This window comes from Phyllobates terribilis, unplaced genomic scaffold, assembly GCF_046119375.1.
Source record: "Phyllobates terribilis strain yellow unplaced genomic scaffold, ASM4611937v1 Scaffold_108__1_contigs__length_5656254, whole genome shotgun sequence".
In the NCBI taxonomy this organism is placed as follows: Eukaryota; Metazoa; Chordata; class Amphibia; order Anura; family Dendrobatidae; genus Phyllobates; species Phyllobates terribilis.
Window position 1 is genome coordinate 2,073,472 of NW_027362868.1, and position 12,222 is coordinate 2,085,693.

The following is a 12,222-nucleotide window of genomic DNA, read 5'->3' on the forward strand; positions in this document are numbered from 1 at the left end:
ATCTTTGCACACTTTTTGGGACTGCGGATTTGCACAGCGCCTGTTGACTGCCCTTGAGGACGACCTGAGGAACTCTGTCCCCAGGGCGAGCCTATCGCACCATTCTGTGCTTTACGGACTCTTCCCTGGGGTTCATACCGTCGGAGCCATCCAGGAGGCTTGGCGCCTTATGAACTGCTTCAAGGATGCCGTTTGGGTCGCCAGGAACCGGCTCATCTTGAGGAGGGAGAGGATGTCCATCCAGGACTGCCGCAGGCTGATCCACAGCCTGCTCAGAGACTATTACATCGTGGACGGTCCGGAGGACGAGGATGAGGACTAAACCCCTCCTCCCCCTCTCCCCTTATGTGTCTTGTCTTTCAATAAAGCTTCGGGCCTGTGATTTTCCCTTCCCCATCCCCTTTTTCCCAATCCCCATCCCCTATCACGGTTCGTCGTACTGTATTGATTGACATGCTTTTTCTTTCAGATTGAGTGTTTTGTGTAGCATAGGGGTGTGATGTGTCTAGTTAGTGTGTCGTATCCTCATGCTATGTAAATATGATGTAGAATTCTGTGTGTACTGGGCTGCGGCACTGTACACTGTCTGTTAACTTATTTTTTGTGCTAATAAAAGATATATTCAATCAAAAAAAAAAAAAAAAAAAAAAAAAATCTGTTCTTATCAGTTTAATATCTGATACGTCCCCTATCTGGGGACCATATATTAAATGGATTTTTAGAACAGGGAGATGGAAAAAGAGCTTGCTCTGTCCACTCCACGCATTGACCTGGTATTGCAGTATCTCCAGGACCGGTGCACCCCTTCTTTAATGCAGTTTCTAAAATCAGAAAGAATTGAATTCAATGCTTTTTGTTCATTTTGCTTGTTTGTCGGATTTTGGGATGGACTCTTTGGCTTTGCTTTTCTTCTCCTCATTGGATTTTTCATGTTAAAAGTTGCAGAAGCCAGATGACAAGCTCATTTTGGTTCAACTTCAGCAACTGTGCATTGCATTGCCATGTAATGTAATGTAATGCAATGCTATCTATCTAGCTCTCCCTCTATACTTCCTTTTGGATAAACAGACATATTAGGCAAGCATTTTGGAGCTTTCACCTAAATAACTACAGGTGGTGAGATAAGCTGCACAATATAATTGACCTTTCAGTATATTGTTGCACACACACCATCTATTTAGCAAATGCCCTTGTTATCAACAGCAGCCTTTTAAACTCACCTGAGCTAACAGGTATGTGAGCTGGTTACTCTGCTGCGCTTAAAATTTCTTTTTTGGTTTGCTACAATGCCTTTTCTGAAACGTTGTCTCCCTCTGCTGGAACACTGACTTCTTTCATTTAATGCCTGCAGACTATAAAAGAGAAACCAACCCAAAAAGTTTGGTTGATTAGTCTGTGGCATTCTTTTAAACTGTTGCTTATGGCGGTCTCTGTGAGCTTCTCAGTGACATTCAGCCATCCAGGTATCCCGCCTGCAGTAGACGGAATGTGGCAATGGAACGCTGGCTGCGCGTGTCATAATAGGCTCTGAGCCTTTATATACCTGCGCACAGCAGCAGCCACCTTCAGTCTGCTGCTGGACAGCCAGCAGCAGCAGCAGCAGGAGAGGTAATTAATCAGCAACCCTCCTGCTAAGGGTAGACAGCTGCTCGTTCCACCCCCCCCCGCCTTAATTGATTCTCCTCCCTTCCAACGGTGTTGAGGCGGGTGGGAACAGCCGGGGGTTGAGGGTACTGTGCTAAAAGAGGTGGAGTTATGCAGATCTAAAACGCGTGGATTGCAGCAGCAGCAAGCCGAAAAGTGCAGGCATGTGAGGGATCTAGAGGTTGACAGCATGTCTTCTTAACGGGAGTCCAGGTGGCCATCTCCACAAATGGACTTTTCAGAATCCTTGGGTGGCACCGTAGTCGGAAACCAATTCTGGTTATCGCTTCTCGGCCTTTTGGCTAAGATCAAGTGTAGTATCTGTTCTTATCAGTTTAATATCTGATACGTCCCCTATCTGGGGACCATATATTAAATGGATTTTTAGAACAGGGAGATGGAAAAAGAGCTTGCTCTGTCCACTCCACGCATTGACCTGGTATTGCAGTATCTCCAGGACCGGTGCACCCCTTCTTTAATGCAGTTTCTAAAATCAGAAAGAATTGAATTCAATGCTTTTTGTTCATTTTGCTTGTTTGTCGGTTTTTGGGATGGACTCTTTGGCTTTGCTTTTCTTCTCCTCATTGGATTTTTCATGTTAAAAGTTGCAGAAGCCAGATGACAAGCTCATTTTGGTTCAACTTCAGCAACTGTGCATTGCATTGCCATGTAATGTAATGTAATGCAATGCTATCTATCTAGCTCTCCCTCTATACTTCCTTTTGGATAAACAGACATATTAGGCAAGCATTTTGGAGCTTTCACCTAAATAACTACAGGTGGTGAGATAAGCTGCACAATATAATTGACCTTTCAGTATATTGTTGCACACACACCATCTATTTAGCAAATGCCCTTGTTATCAACAGCAGCCTTTTAAACTCACCTGAGCTAACAGGTATGTGAGCTGGTTACTCTGCTGCGCTTAAAATTTCTTTTTTGGTTTGCTACAATGCCTTTTCTGAAACGTTGTCTCCCTCTGCTGGAACACTGACTTCTTTCATTTAATGCCTGCAGACTATAAAAGAGAAACCAACCCAAAAAGTTTGGTTGATTAGTCTGTGGCATTCTTTTAAACTGTTGCTTATGGCGGTCTCTGTGAGCTTCTCAGTGACATTCAGCCATCCAGGTATCCCGCCTGCAGTAGACGGAATGTGGCAATGGAACGCTGGCTGCGCGTGTCATAATAGGCTCTGAGCCTTTATATACCTGCGCACAGCAGCAGCCACCTTCAGTCTGCTGCTGGACAGCCAGCAGCAGCAGCAGCAGGAGAGGTAATTAATCAGCAACCCTCCTGCTAAGGGTAGACAGCTGCTCGTTCCACCCCCCCCCCCGCCTTAATTGGTTCTCCTCCCTTCCAACGGTGTTGAGGCGGGTGGGAACAGCCGGGGGTTGAGGGTACTGTGCTAAAAGAGGTGGAGTTATGCAGATCTAAAACGCGTGGATTGCAGCAGCAGCAAGCCGAAAAGTGCAGGCATGTGAGGGATCTAGAGGTTGACAGCATGTCTTCTTAACGGGAGTCCAGGTGGCCATCTCCACAAATGGACTTTTCAGAATCCTTGGGTGGCACCGTAGTCGGAAACCAATTCTGGTTATCGCTTCTCGGCCTTTTGGCTAAGATCAAGTGTAGTATCTGTTCTTATCAGTTTAATATCTGATACGTCCCCTATCTGGGGACCATATATTAAATGGATTTTTAGAACAGGGAGATGGAAAAAGAGCTTGCTCTGTCCACTCCACGCATTGACCTGGTATTGCAGTATCTCCAGGACCGGTGCACCCCTTCTTTAATGCAGTTTCTAAAATCAGAAAGAATTGAATTCAATGCTTTTTGTTCATTTTGCTTGTTTGTCGGATTTTGGGATGGACTCTTTGGCTTTGCTTTTCTTCTCCTCATTGGATTTTTCATGTTAAAAGTTGCAGAAGCCAGATGACAAGCTCATTTTGGTTCAACTTCAGCAACTGTGCATTGCATTGCCATGTAATGTAATGTAATGCAATGCTATCTATCTAGCTCTCCCTCTATACTTCCTTTTGGATAAACAGACATATTAGGCAAGCATTTTGGAGCTTTCACCTAAATAACTACAGGTGGTGAGATAAGCTGCACAATATAATTGACCTTTCAGTATATTGTTGCACACACACCATCTATTTAGCAAATGCCCTTGTTATCAACAGCAGCCTTTTAAACTCACCTGAGCTAACAGGTATGTGAGCTGGTTACTCTGCTGCGCTTAAAATTTCTTTTTTGGTTTGCTACAATGCCTTTTCTGAAACGTTGTCTCCCTCTGCTGGAACACTGACTTCTTTCATTTAATGCCTGCAGACTATAAAAGAGAAACCAACCCAAAAAGTTTGGTTGATTAGTCTGTGGCATTCTTTTAAACTGTTGCTTATGGCGGTCTCTGTGAGCTTCTCAGTGACATTCAGCCATCCAGGTATCCCGCCTGCAGTAGACGGAATGTGGCAATGGAACGCTGGCTGCGCGTGTCATAATAGGCTCTGAGCCTTTATATACCTGCGCACAGCAGCAGCCACCTTCAGTCTGCTGCTGGACAGCCAGCAGCAGCAGCAGCAGGAGAGGTAATTAATCAGCAACCCTCCTGCTAAGGGTAGACAGCTGCTCGTTCCACCCCCCCCCCCGCTTTAATTGGTTCTCCTCCCTTCCAACGGTGTTGAGGCGGGTGGGAACAGCCGGGGGTTGAGGGTACTGTGCTAAAAGAGGTGGAGTTATGCAGATCTAAAACGCGTGGATTGCAGCAGCAGCAAGCCGAAAAGTGCAGGCATGTGAGGGATCTAGAGGTTGACAGCATGTCTTCTTAACGGGAGTCCAGGTGGCCATCTCCACAAATGGACTTTTCAGAATCCTTGGGTGGCACCGTAGTCGGAAACCAATTCTGGTTATCGCTTCTCGGCCTTTTGGCTAAGATCAAGTGTAGTATCTGTTCTTATCAGTTTAATATCTGATACGTCCCCTATCTGGGGACCATATATTAAATGGATTTTTAGAACAGGGAGATGGAAAAAGAGCTTGCTCTGTCCACTCCACGCATTGACCTGGTATTGCAGTATCTCCAGGACCGGTGCACCCCTTCTTTAATGCAGTTTCTAAAATCAGAAAGAATTGAATTCAATGCTTTTTGTTCATTTTGCTTGTTTGTCGGATTTTGGGATGGACTCTTTGGCTTTGCTTTTCTTCTCCTCATTGGATTTTTCATGTTAAAAGTTGCAGAAGCCAGATGACAAGCTCATTTTGGTTCAACTTCAGCAACTGTGCATTGCATTGCCATGTAATGTAATGTAATGCAATGCTATCTATCTAGCTCTCCCTCTATACTTCCTTTTGGATAAACAGACATATTAGGCAAGCATTTTGGAGCTTTCACCTAAATAACTACAGGTGGTGAGATAAGCTGCACAATATAATTGACCTTTCAGTATATTGTTGCACACACACCATCTATTTAGCAAATGCCCTTGTTATCAACAGCAGCCTTTTAAACTCACCTGAGCTAACAGGTATGTGAGCTGGTTACTCTGCTGCGCTTAAAATTTCTTTTTTGGTTTGCTACAATGCCTTTTCTGAAACGTTGTCTCCCTCTGCTGGAACACTGACTTCTTTCATTTAATGCCTGCAGACTATAAAAGAGAAACCAACCCAAAAAGTTTGGTTGATTAGTCTGTGGCATTCTTTTAAACTGTTGCTTATGGCGGTCTCTGTGAGCTTCTCAGTGACATTCAGCCATCCAGGTATCCCGCCTGCAGTAGACGGAATGTGGCAATGGAACGCTGGCTGCGCGTGTCATAATAGGCTCTGAGCCTTTATATACCTGCGCACAGCAGCAGCCACCTTCAGTCTGCTGCTGGACAGCCAGCAGCAGCAGCAGCAGGAGAGGTAATTAATCAGCAACCCTCCTGCTAAGGGTAGACAGCTGCTCGTTCCACCCCCCCCCCCGCTTTAATTGGTTCTCCTCCCTTCCAACGGTGTTGAGGCGGGTGGGAACAGCCGGGGGTTGAGGGTACTGTGCTAAAAGAGGTGGAGTTATGCAGATCTAAAACGCGTGGATTGCAGCAGCAGCAAGCCGAAAAGTGCAGGCATGTGAGGGATCTAGAGGTTGACAGCATGTCTTCTTAACGGGAGTCCAGGTGGCCATCTCCACAAATGGACTTTTCAGAATCCTTGGGTGGCACCGTAGTCGGAAACCAATTCTGGTTATCGCTTCTCGGCCTTTTGGCTAAGATCAAGTGTAGTATCTGTTCTTATCAGTTTAATATCTGATACGTCCCCTATCTGGGGACCATATATTAAATGGATTTTTAGAACAGGGAGATGGAAAAAGAGCTTGCTCTGTCCACTCCACGCATTGACCTGGTATTGCAGTATCTCCAGGACCGGTGCACCCCTTCTTTAATGCAGTTTCTAAAATCAGAAAGAATTGAATTCAATGCTTTTTGTTCATTTTGCTTGTTTGTCGGATTTTGGGATGGACTCTTTGGCTTTGCTTTTCTTCTCCTCATTGGATTTTTCATGTTAAAAGTTGCAGAAGCCAGATGACAAGCTCATTTTGGTTCAACTTCAGCAACTGTGCATTGCATTGCCATGTAATGTAATGTAATGCAATGCTATCTATCTAGCTCTCCCTCTATACTTCCTTTTGGATAAACAGACATATTAGGCAAGCATTTTGGAGCTTTCACCTAAATAACTACAGGTGGTGAGATAAGCTGCACAATATAATTGACCTTTCAGTATATTGTTGCACACACACCATCTATTTAGCAAATGCCCTTGTTATCAACAGCAGCCTTTTAAACTCACCTGAGCTAACAGGTATGTGAGCTGGTTACTCTGCTGCGCTTAAAATTTCTTTTTTGGTTTGCTACAATGCCTTTTCTGAAACGTTGTCTCCCTCTGCTGGAACACTGACTTCTTTCATTTAATGCCTGCAGACTATAAAAGAGAAACCAACCCAAAAAGTTTGGTTGATTAGTCTGTGGCATTCTTTTAAACTGTTGCTTATGGCGGTCTCTGTGAGCTTCTCAGTGACATTCAGCCATCCAGGTATCCCGCCTGCAGTAGACGGAATGTGGCAATGGAACGCTGGCTGCGCGTGTCATAATAGGCTCTGAGCCTTTATATACCTGCGCACAGCAGCAGCCACCTTCAGTCTGCTGCTGGACAGCCAGCAGCAGCAGCAGCAGGAGAGGTAATTAATCAGCAACCCTCCTGCTAAGGGTAGACAGCTGCTCGTTCCACCCCCCCCCCGCCTTAATTGGTTCTCCTCCCTTCCAACGGTGTTGAGGCGGGTGGGAACAGCCGGGGGTTGAGGGTAATGTGCTAAAAGAGGTGGAGTTATGCAGATCTAAAACGCGTGGATTGCAGCAGCAGCAAGCCGAAAAGTGCAGGCATGTGAGGGATCTAGAGGTTGACAGCATGTCTTCTTAACGGGAGTCCAGGTGGCCATCTCCACAAATGGACTTTTCAGAATCCTTGGGTGGCACCGTAGTCGGAAACCAATTCTGGTTATCACTTCTCGGCCTTTTGGCTTAGATCAAGTGTAGTATCTGTTCTTATCAGTTTAATATCTGATACGTCCCCTATCTGGGGACCATATATTAAATGGATTTTTAGAACAGGGAGATGGAAAAAGAGCTTGCTCTGTCCACTCCACGCATTGACCTGGTATTGCAGTATCTCCAGGACCGGTGCACCCCTTCTTTAATGCAGTTTCTAAAATCAGAAAGAATTGAATTCAATGCTTTTTGTTCATTTTGCTTGTTTGTCGGATTTTGGGATGGACTCTTTGGCTTTGCTTTTCTTCTCCTCATTGGATTTTTCATGTTAAAAGTTGCAGAAGCCAGATGACAAGCTCATTTTGGTTCAACTTCAGCAACTGTGCATTGCATTGCCATGTAATGTAATGTAATGCAATGCTATCTATCTAGCTCTCCCTCTATACTTCCTTTTGGATAAACAGACATATTAGGCAAGCATTTTGGAGCTTTCACCTAAATAACTACAGGTGGTGAGATAAGCTGCACAATATAATTGACCTTTCAGTATATTGTTGCACACACACCATCTATTTAGCAAATGCCCTTGTTATCAACAGCAGCCTTTTAAACTCACCTGAGCTAACAGGTATGTGAGCTGGTTACTCTGCTGCGCTTAAAATTTCTTTTTTGGTTTGCTACAATGCCTTTTCTGAAACGTTGTCTCCCTCTGCTGGAACACTGACTTCTTTCATTTAATGCCTGCAGACTATAAAAGAGAAACCAACCCAAAAAGTTTGGTTGATTAGTCTGTGGCATTCTTTTAAACTGTTGCTTATGGCGGTCTCTGTGAGCTTCTCAATGACATTCAGCCATCCAGGTATCCCGCCTGCAGTAGACGGAATGTGGCAATGGAACGCTGGCTGCGCGTGTCATAATAGGCTCTGAGCCTTTATATACCTGCGCACAGCAGCAGCCACCTTCAGTCTGCTGCTGGACAGCCAGCAGCAGCAGCAGCAGGAGAGGTAATTAATCAGCAACCCTCCTGCTAAGGGTAGACAGCTGCTCGTTCCACCCCCCCCCCGCCTTAATTGGTTCTCCTCCCTTCCAACGGTGTTGAGGCGGGTGGGAACAGCCGGGGGTTGAGGGTAATGTGCTAAAAGAGGTGGAGTTATGCAGATCTAAAACGCGTGGATTGCAGCAGCAGCAAGCCGAAAAGTGCAGGCATGTGAGGGATCTAGAGGTTGACAGCATGTCTTCTTAACGGGAGTCCAGGTGGCCATCTCCACAAATGGACTTTTCAGAATCCTTGGGTGGCACCGTAGTCGGAAACCAATTCTGGTTATCGCTTCTCGGCCTTTTGGCTAAGATCAAGTGTAGTATCTGTTCTTATCAGTTTAATATCTGATACGTCCCCTATCTGGGGACCATATATTAAATGGATTTTTAGAACAGGGAGATGGAAAAAGAGCTTGCTCTGTCCACTCCACGCATTGACCTGGTATTGCAGTATCTCCAGGACCGGTGCACCCCTTCTTTAATGCAGTTTCTAAAATCAGAAAGAATTGAATTCAATGCTTTTTGTTCATTTTGCTTGTTTGTCGGATTTTGGGATGGACTCTTTGGCTTTGCTTTTCTTCTCCTCATTGGATTTTTCATGTTAAAAGTTGCAGAAGCCAGATGACAAGCTCATTTTGGTTCAACTTCAGTAACTGTGCATTGCATTGCCATGTAATGTAATGTAATGCAATGCTATCTATCTAGCTCTCCCTCTATACTTCCTTTTGGATAAACAGACATATTAGGCAAGCATTTTGGAGCTTTCACCTAAATAACTACAGGTGGTGAGATAAGCTGCACAATATAATTGACCTTTCAGTATATTGTTGCACACACACCATCTATTTAGCAAATGCCCTTGTTATCAACAGCAGCCTTTTAAACTCACCTGAGCTAACAGGTATGTGAGCTGGTTACTCTGCTGCGCTTAAAATTTCTTTTTTGGTTTGCTACAATGCCTTTTCTGAAACGTTGTCTCCCTCTGCTGGAACACTGACTTCTTTCATTTAATGCCTGCAGACTATAAAAGAGAAACCAACCCAAAAAGTTTGGTTGATTAGTCTGTGGCATTCTTTTAAACTGTTGCTTATGGCGGTCTCTGTGAGCTTCTCAGTGACATTCAGCCATCCAGGTATACCGCCTGCAGTAGACGGAATGTGGCAATGGAACGCTGGCTGCGCGCGTCATAGTAGGCTCTGAGCCTTTATATACCTGCGCACAGCAGCAGCCACCTTCAGTCTGCTGCTGGACAGCCAGCAGCAGCAGCAGGAGAGGTAATTAATCAGCAACCCTCCTGCTAAGGGTAGACAGCTGCTCGTTCCACCCCCCCCCCGCCTTAATTGGTTCTCCTCCCTTCCAACGGTGTTGAGGCGGGTGGGAACAGCCGGGGGTTGAGGGTACTGTGCTAAAAGAGGTGGAGTTATGCAGATCTAAAACGCGTGGATTGCAGCAGCAGCAAGCCGAAAAGTGCAGGCATGTGAGGGATCTAGAGGTTGACAGCATGTCTTCTTAACGGGAGTCCAGGTGGCCATCTCCACAAATGGACTTTTCAGAATCCTTGGGTGGCACCGTAGTCGGAAACCAATTCTGGTTATTGCTTCTCGGCCTTTTGGCTAAGATCAAGTGTAGTATCTGTTCTTATCAGTTTAATATCTGATACGTCCCCTATCTGGGGACCATATATTAAATGGATTTTTAGAACAGGGAGATGGAAAAAGAGCTTGCTCTGTCCACTCCACGCATTGACCTGGTATTGCAGTATCTCCAGGACCGGTGCACCCCTTCTTTAATGCAGTTTCTAAAATCAGAAAGAATTGAATTCAATGCTTTTTGTTCATTTTGCTTGTTTGTCGGATTTTGGGATGGACTCTTTGGCTTTGCTTTTCTTCTCCTCATTGGATATTTCATGTTAAAAGTTGCAGAAGCCAGATGAAAAAGCTCATTTTGGTTCAACTTCAGCAACTGTGCATTGCATTGCCATGTAATGTAATGTAATGCAATGCTATCTATCTAGCTCTCCCTCTATACTTCCTTTTGGATAAACAGACATATTAGGCAAGCATTTTGGAGCTTTCACCTAAATAACTACAGGTGGTGAGATAAGCTGCACAATATAATTGACCTTTCAGTATATTGTTGCACACACACCATCTATTTAGCAAATGCCCTTGTTATCAACAGCAGCCTTTTAAACTCACCTGAGCTAACAGGTATGTGAGCTGGTTACTCTGCTGCGCTTAAAATTTCTTTTTTGGTTTGCTACAATGCCTTTTCTGAAACGTTGTCTCCCTCTGCTGGAACACTGACTTCTTTCATTTAATGCCTGCAGACTATAAAAGAGAAACCAACCCAAAAAGTTTGGTTGATTAGTCTGTGGCATTCTTTTAAACTGTTGCTTATGGCGGTCTCTGTGAGCTTCTCAGTGACATTCAGCCATCCAGGTATCCCGCCTGCAGTAGACGGAATGTGGCAATGGAACGCTGGCTGCGCGTGTCATAATAGGCTCTGAGCCTTTATATACCTGCGCACAGCAGCAGCCACCTTCAGTCTGCTGCTGGACAGCCAGCAGCAGCAGCAGCAGGAGAGGTAATTAATCAGCAACCCTCCTGCTAAGGGTAGACAGCTGCTCGTTCCACCCCCCCCCGCCTTAATTGGTTCTCCTCCCTTCCAACGGTGTTGAGGCGGGTGGGAACAGCCGGGGGTTGAGGGTACTGTGCTAAAAGAGGTGGAGTTATGCAGATCTAAAACGCGTGGATTGCAGCAGCAGCAAGCCGAAAAGTGCAGGCATGTGAGGGATCTAGAGGTTGACAGCATGTCTTCTTAACGGGAGTCCAGGTGGCCATCTCCACAAATGGACTTTTCAGAATCCTTGGGTGGCACCGTAGTCGGAAACCAATTCTGGTTATCGCTTCTCGGCCTTTTGGCTAAGATCAAGTGTAGTATCTGTTCTTATCAGTTTAATATCTGATACGTCCCCTATCTGGGGACCATATATTAAATGGATTTTTAGAACAGGGAGATGGAAAAAGAGCTTGCTCTGTCCACTCCACGCATTGACCTGGTATTGCAGTATCTCCAGGACCGGTGCACCCCTTCTTTAATGCAGTTTCTAAAATCAGAAAGAATTGAATTCAATGTTTTTTGTTCATTTTGCTTGTTTGTCGGATTTTGGGATGGACTCTTTGGCTTTGCTTTTCTTCTCCTCATTGGATTTTTCATGTTAAAAGTTGCAGAAGCCAGATGACAAGCTCATTTTGGTTCAACTTCAGCAACTGTGCATTGCATTGCCATGTAATGTAATGTAATGCAATGCTATCTATCTAGCTCTCCCTCTATACTTCCTTTTGGATAAACAGACATATTAGGCAAGCATTTTGGAGCTTTCACCTAAATAACTACAGGTGGTGAGATAAGCTGCACAATATAATTGACCTTTCAGTATATTGTTGCACACACACCATCTATTTAGCAAATGCCCTTGTTATCAACAGCAGCCTTTTAAACTCACCTGAGCTAACAGGTATGTGAGCTGGTTACTCTGCTGCGCTTAAAATTTCTTTTTTGGTTTGCTACAATGCCTTTTCTGAAACGTTGTCTCCCTCTGCTGGAACACTAACTTCTTTCATTTAATGCCTGCAGACTATAAAAGAGAAACCAACCTAAAAAGTTTGGTTGATTAGTCTGTGGCATTCTTTTAAACTGTTGCTTATGGCGGTCTCTGTGAGCTTCTCAGTGACATTCAGCCATCCAGGTATCCCGCCTGCAGTAGACGGAATGTGGCAATGGAACGCTGGCTGCGCGTGTCATAATAGGCTCTGAGCCTTTATATACCTGCGCACAGCAGCAGCCACCTTCAGTCTGCTGCTGGACAGCCAGCAGCAGCAGCAGCAGGATAGGTAATTAATCAGCAACCCTCCTGCTAAGGGTAGACAGCTGCTCGTTCCACCCCCCCCCCGCCTTAATTGGTTCTCCTCCCTTCCAACGGTGTTGAGGCGGGTGGGAACAGCCGGGGGTTGAGGGTAC

At 45.1% G+C, this 12,222-nt stretch overlaps 8 non-coding genes and 1 pseudogene across 8 annotated transcripts; all 9 read left to right on the top strand.

The window, feature by feature from the left end:
- The first annotated feature begins 594 nt into the window (after nt 1–594).
- Nucleotides 595–807, top strand: LOC141200890 (U2 spliceosomal RNA; annotated as a pseudogene).
- A 1,119-nt stretch (nt 808–1,926) lies between these two features.
- Nucleotides 1,927–2,117, top strand: LOC141199463 (U2 spliceosomal RNA). Its single transcript, XR_012271214.1, has one exon. It is a non-coding gene; the product is annotated as a U2 spliceosomal RNA (small nuclear RNA).
- Nucleotides 2,118–3,238: 1,121 nt separating this feature from the next.
- LOC141199464 (U2 spliceosomal RNA) lies at nt 3,239–3,429 on the top strand. Its single transcript, XR_012271215.1, has one exon. It is a non-coding gene; the product is annotated as a U2 spliceosomal RNA (small nuclear RNA).
- Nucleotides 3,430–4,550: 1,121 nt separating this feature from the next.
- Nucleotides 4,551–4,741, top strand: LOC141199465 (U2 spliceosomal RNA). Its single transcript, XR_012271216.1, has one exon. It is a non-coding gene; the product is annotated as a U2 spliceosomal RNA (small nuclear RNA).
- Nucleotides 4,742–5,862: 1,121 nt separating this feature from the next.
- On the top strand, nt 5,863–6,053 carry LOC141199466 (U2 spliceosomal RNA). Its single transcript, XR_012271217.1, has one exon. It is a non-coding gene; the product is annotated as a U2 spliceosomal RNA (small nuclear RNA).
- A 1,120-nt stretch (nt 6,054–7,173) lies between these two features.
- On the top strand, nt 7,174–7,364 carry LOC141200310 (U2 spliceosomal RNA). The gene has a single exon (XR_012272034.1). It is a non-coding gene; the product is annotated as a U2 spliceosomal RNA (small nuclear RNA).
- Nucleotides 7,365–8,484: 1,120 nt separating this feature from the next.
- LOC141199467 (U2 spliceosomal RNA) lies at nt 8,485–8,675 on the top strand. Its single transcript, XR_012271218.1, has one exon. It is a non-coding gene; the product is annotated as a U2 spliceosomal RNA (small nuclear RNA).
- A 1,117-nt stretch (nt 8,676–9,792) lies between these two features.
- On the top strand, nt 9,793–9,983 carry LOC141200296 (U2 spliceosomal RNA). The gene has a single exon (XR_012272020.1). It is a non-coding gene; the product is annotated as a U2 spliceosomal RNA (small nuclear RNA).
- Nucleotides 9,984–11,103: 1,120 nt separating this feature from the next.
- Nucleotides 11,104–11,294, top strand: LOC141199468 (U2 spliceosomal RNA). Its single transcript, XR_012271219.1, has one exon. It is a non-coding gene; the product is annotated as a U2 spliceosomal RNA (small nuclear RNA).
- Nucleotides 11,295–12,222: the final 928 nt, after the last annotated feature.